Consider the following 6,344-nt stretch of genomic DNA (forward strand, 5'->3'; position numbering starts at 1 on the left):
ATAAATAATCTAGATTGAATTGACAGATGGGGAAAACTCGCTTCTAATAAAATATTAAATAAAAAAACGCTTAGATTTCGGAAAAAAATACAATCCTTTTTTAACCTTTTGGCTTCCCGTACATTCAGTTGCGCTTCTAGCTCGTATTCACTTCTGTTGGTACGTATCACGTATGGTAACTGGGCAAAACTACGCATGATTTGTTGTAGTATGATTGCATAAAGGAAGGAAACAGGAATTCCGGTAGGGAACAGAATCGACTGACGTGCAGGCAGCGCTGCAGCAGTGCAGCCACTTAAACAGAGTTTGCCCTTCCCCTACTGACTTTCACTTTCGGTGCCCGAATGGAAGTGAATGAGGCTTTGCGATCGCGATTATTTTTTTATTTTATTTTTTTTTCTCGGAAGGGCGAGTCGGAAGGGCAACTTGAGTCAGGAAAGGCAAACGGGCAGTTGCCCGGGCAACCAGAGCAACCCCCCTGTGCACGTCCCTGCTGTGGTCTGTGGTCTATACTACGAAGAGAGTTCAACCTACTCAGAGGGCCTCTCAGGAACTAGATCCTCGCCACTTCCACTCCATCACGGAGTGAACTCTGGTTGGATTCACCCTCAAAACCAAATCAAGCTCCCTAACCTGCGTAGTGTATAAATACAGCAGCCAACCTTTGGACGAACTACCCTCTCCCCTGCATAAATATGAACTGACGTTACCGCTGCACTCACTGCTATAATACATTTAAATCAGTTAAAATGTATAAATACTTAACTATTTTTCTTTAATGCCTTTGTTGCTTGTTACGTGATCGTTTAATGTACGCTATTATTTTCGTATGAGATGAATACGATTCAGTAAAAACAACAGTTGTATTGTCTATCAGACGAGCATTTTTTTATTAAACAAAATATAACATTTGGGCTGCGTTGTTAACCTGTGAATGGTGATGTGAAATGTTAGTGTAGTTTCGGAATTTAAACATCCTACATGTTAATCAGCAAAGTAACACGGAACTCGCAATTGAAAGAAAGGTCCCCCATCGTGCAGCAAAGGGTGTTACACACCTTCAAAAAGCAATGGAGGGTTTAACAACCCACTACCAGTCCGCCCTTGTTGGTTTCGGATGGCACTCAATGTGGTGGACCCTCCGCATGCACTCGCAAATGAAGTGGAAGTAGGTAGGTAGAGGGAGGAGCAAGGTTCAGAGGTAACTCGGGTTTATCAGGCAAACTCAGGGTTGACAAACTCTTGACTGCCTACATTGATGTTAAAGGGTACTACGAAGGTGAATAAGATGTTGGTTAGTTGAGTCGGTGTTAACTTAATTGGAAGTTGATGCGCGTTCGCATAAAAAGGGTGTGTGCGGCCGTGCAGGAAGAGTGTTTTTGTAATGCCGCATGCTTTGTATTTTCCCCAGACGAACGCACGTTGTGTCGGGATCAGGATATCAGGAGTTTAAGGACTGGCCGACAAAGCCAGGGAGGCTTGTTGGCATCGCATTAAGTACATTTGTAATTATCTTCACAGTTTTCTTATTGTAGGCTAATTTCTCTATTATGTGTATATGATTAAGATGTAAAGGTACAACTGCTTCACAATCACATTTAGCAGTGTGGAAATAGGTGAGTTCTGCCCACAATCACTATATTCTCACACCTTAGAAATGTTGCCATGGAGTGATTTAGATTTTTTGTGACTTTAATTTCAGGGAATTTCCGGTTTTTGTCCTTGTAAATTTGACACTTTCATCTAGGATTTGTTTTCTCGGTTTTATTAACCCCCGCCCTGGCTCCGTATTTTATGTTGTATATTTTATTATATGTGAAAACACTTAGGATAATTTAGTTATAGCCTACAGATGGGCCACATCTAAGAAACTGTCCCGTTAATTAATTCAAATCTCCACCCTAAAGTCAGAGAGGCTGCAGGGCTCGCTGTTTGAACGTAATGCTGTTATGTTAAAAATAACTTCATTTCAGCTGCAACCACAGTGGAACAAGTCAGGATGAAATCTAAAAATATTTTATCAAGTGGTATGTACTAATAGCCTACTTCTCATCATTAACACAGTACTGATGTGGTGTGTGGTCCACATATACAGGGCCTCGTGTTAACCAAGAACATAACCAACTCAGAGCAGTTTAGAAATGCAGCATAAATTGCCATGGCAACAGACCTCGGGTAACACCTATCCACCTTTCTTAGAACAGGTTAATCGGGAAGTTACACCCAACGAAGTCACTCGTGAAGTTACCTGGATGAGCCAGTTACCTCGCTTCGCAGTACAGGCCACAGATCACAGACCCCAAACCAGAAAACCAAAATCACAACATCAAAAGGCCAAAGCAAGACTGAAACAGGACATCAAAATCCTAACAGATTCTTGTTTGGCCTGAAGGGCTCCAGCACATAAAATTGTGTTCTTGGTTTTTATCCTTACGTGGACTTTCTGCTGGGAGCCGGTCTTTTTATGATCTTAGTGGACTCCATGCTGTTAGCTGCGTTGTTGTTGCTGTCTGTATATTTCCGATGCAGCAGGCGAGAGGTTCGGGAGCGCACATGCATGTAACAGCCAATGGATTTCGGGAAAACCTGACCCAGATTCTTCACATAGGAATAAGCATACAGAAAAACCTGGCGAGTGTTTTTGTATGTGAGATTACAACCGCTTCACACATACAGGCAAAAAAAATTGTTTGTTATTCCCTTCAAAAAGAACTCATACAAGTGTTTCTTGATCTGACACCCTGATTAACAGGACAGCATCATGATTTTCACATTTATTTTTATAATTTTCACCTCTGTGGTTAAGGTTTTGTTAGGTTTAGGCACAGATAGAACTTGGTTAGGATGGAAAAGATTAGATTGAATTTGAAAACATACTTGGTTGATTTTAAGAATATTGGTTGTCATGGTTAAAAGAAAAACATTTTGGTTTATGTTAAGGAAAAAAACTTGGTTAAAGATTGGTCATGCCTAAAAGAAACCAACATTGACTGTTGGTAGAAACAGTAGCTGTCTTGTCGCCCTGTCCTTCCTCTCTAGCTGTTCCGTTTCCTCTGGCCCATTCATCGCCAACTGCCTGACCCATCTTCACTCATGTTCCCACTTCCCTTATCTGCTCTGCAGTTGCCTGGCCTTCCCTGCCTACCTTCTTATCTCATTCCCTAATCAGCTACTCTAATTAATTTCTCCTGGTATTTTTTGAGATATCCTTTTTCCCCCTGGACTTTGCCCATTCCTTGCATTTTTGATTCTTTCCTGCTCCCTGTTGGATTTGTTGTCCTATTTGGACAGCTTTTCCTGGATTTGATCCTGAAAGATTTTGTATCTTTCTGAAAGATTTTGTATCTTTCTGTGTTTAATAAAATCACTGAACTGCACTAACTCAATATGTGGTATCTGCTTTTAGGTCTGCTTGCACAATTGTGACAGTGTTCTCCTTAAGTCACACACCTGATTTACCCATCCATCCATTTTGTCCACCTCGATACAAAGTTTTGTGGTTCTCTAACAATTTTGTGCTAACTCCGCCTTTGTACCTGACATAAAGTCCTAATTCACTGGGCTTCAAGAGGTCTTTGTCAGTTAATATTTTGTTTCAGGTAACAGCTGAAAGAGTTAAGAAAAAATGTGGCTGTAAAACTCATTGCCTGCAAGGGGTGCAAGAGCAGCTGTTCCTTTGTTTCACCTATAGGAGGTGACATATCTACACCTAAAAAGAAAGTAACCAAAATACCTTCAAGCCTCCCTCCAAAGCCACTCCGCCCAAACTCATTTTCATGAGCAATGAGTGCACAGGCAGAGTGCGTGCAGAAAGACCAACCAATCATTTCCTTCACGCCGAATGCTGTGCTTATTACAGTCCTGCCACAGATACTGGATTTTTTTCATAATTGTTATCAGAGGATTTGATTTATTGATTGCTGTTGGGATGTAAAAAAGAATTTCAACAAATGTAACAAAAAATGCAGGTTAGGTGTAGAATGAGTGAGTTAAAAACCAATTCTGAGGCGCTTCACATGTAAAATGGAGGATTAAGACATGGATGAAAGAAATCATGTAATTTGGTGCCCCTACCGTATAATTCACTGCTGTTTAAATAAAGACAGCTGTACACGTGCATTTGTTATGATTACATTATGATCAAAAACTTGCAAGGCGACAACTTTGCTAACACATACAAACATCAGGCAAGTGCAACAACACAAGACATAACAATATTACTTATTAGTCCTAATGTGTGCATAGACAGAATGCCAGCTCGGCATCTGTCTCGCAGCCTTTTATGTCACAAAGCTCTTACTGACGTCCAGGAGCCTCTTGCTTGGCCAATCTCTTGGCTGCCTCCGGCAACGTCCTCTTCTCTTTGCCTCTGCCATTAGCCAACAAAGCTAGACAGCAACTTTGCCAACACAGGCAAACATCAAGCAAGCACAACAACACAAGACACAGCAAGCCAATTAATACGTCATTAATAGTCCAACAGAAAGAAATCCTGTCCTATATTTACTTGTTGCTTGCTCATCACTGTCTTGTTCTCTTCCTCACTTCCTCCAGTGTCTTCTTCAGTCTCTTTGCAGCCTCTGCCATGATACCAGGGTTTTCCGCTACTGCAAAATTATCGCCACCGCTGCTTCAAATTTTTACGAAATGTCATGAGGTTGTAATTACACGACTCTGCAAATGCTTTTAATTTGACACCAAAGTGAAGACAGGTCGGCGGAATGCTGTAGAATCTTTCAGCGACACCACTGTGGATTGGGAGCACCATCTGAAAAAAATCTTAAAGGAAACACTACATACTGAGGATACTTAGAATTATTATTACCATTATGCCATAAACATCCTGTCCGGGATTCTGCTATGTGATCAGTGTTACATAACGTAGTAGTTGGAGTAGCCCCGAGTGGTAATGGCAGAGACACTTTTTAAATTATTTTCAAGCTGTTGTTTTAAGATAAAAATTCTACATAATGTTGCTTTAAGTTCTACTATACATGCATATACTATACATTTAACAAATGTAACACCAACCTAGTCTTAATGATGTTAAGGAGACACAAAATCGATTTGACATTTAGTTTTTAGGACCGTAGTCTGTAGGAACCAATACGATGATGATGGCATCATGTATATTTTACTGCTGTATGAAGCATTTCTTTTAGAATTTCATAATGGCTAAATAACATTTTGAGATGAAAACCTTCAATTAATATTACTAAAGATTCAGAATACAAACACATTCATATTCATCCTTGCATGACATTCCCTCATTTTATTTAATTACCGCAGCAGTATTGTTACAAATGTCCTTCCTGCTCAGCTTACAACCAATTAAGAGACAACGCTGCAGCACATGCACAGATTGAATTAACTGGCTTTTAGTATGGAGACAGCAGCCTCACGAGCAGACTTATATACAGAAAAGACTAAAGAGGCATGTCACGCAAAGTCTCGGTTTTCACCCCGGCATGCAACAAACCACCATCGACTAAAACAGCTTCCCTCATAAATTTACAAGCAGTTGTTGAATTATAAATGAGAGGCCTGTTGGGAAAACATGGTTAAATATTGAAAGAAAATTTATCTTAACAGCTTGTTGGAGCCAATGTGGATGCAAAGGTTATCATAACAACAGACAAATAGTACCTGTGTGTCAACAAAGCTACTTTAGACAATGACCAATCTGCGCTCATCTGTAAAAGTCTTAGTAAGTCTTATATCTTCGGTCATAGTGGTACTGTGATTTTGACAGTTGTAGAGACAAACAGACAATTTAAAATTCTTGTCTTTTATTTTATTTTATTTATTTTTATTTATTTAATAAGAAATATAATTTACAGACCAAAATCTACAGAAACTCTACATGCTTATACATTTATGCTCACATTCATACCCCAGAACATACATGAGAAAAAAAAAAAAAAAAAAAAAAAAAAAAAAAAGGTTTTAACACTTTTACAAAATATATTACGACAGAAGAATAAATATGAGAAAGATAGGGGAAAAAAATACAAGATTTCATATAATTAATTATAATACACATAGAATATTATTCCATTTATTATTATATTCATCCAATTTATTTTTGCTTTCTGCTATTATCTTTTCCAAAAGAAGATGAGACCTTATGACATTCTTAAAGTGATCTAAACACAAGCTTGATGATGTTTTTGTTTTAAAAATAAACATTTTCCCTATTAATAAAATGGTATTTAACAAAAGAACACTATCTGTAAAATGACCAAGTACCATAGTTTGTGGTGTTATGGTAAGTTCTATCCTAGCCGTCTTTAACCAAACTTGGACACTTGACCAGAATTTATATACAAATGGACAAAAGTAAA

The 6,344-nt window shown here is 38.8% G+C and overlaps 1 protein-coding gene across 1 annotated transcript in view; it reads right to left on the minus strand.

The window, feature by feature from the left end:
* Positions 1 to 6,073: 6,073 nt before the first annotated feature.
* LOC123982398 (proline-rich protein 36) overlaps positions 6,074 to 6,344 on the minus strand; it is a 6,080-nt gene continuing 5,809 nt past the window's right edge. The window contains exon 4 of the mRNA XM_046067908.1: positions 6,074 to 6,124. The gene's annotated coding sequence lies outside the window, so the exon portion shown is untranslated. The remainder of the gene's footprint in view (positions 6,125 to 6,344) is intronic.

This window comes from Micropterus dolomieu, linkage group LG13, assembly GCF_021292245.1.
Source record: "Micropterus dolomieu isolate WLL.071019.BEF.003 ecotype Adirondacks linkage group LG13, ASM2129224v1, whole genome shotgun sequence".
NCBI lineage: Eukaryota > Metazoa > Chordata > Actinopteri > Centrarchiformes > Centrarchidae > Micropterus > Micropterus dolomieu.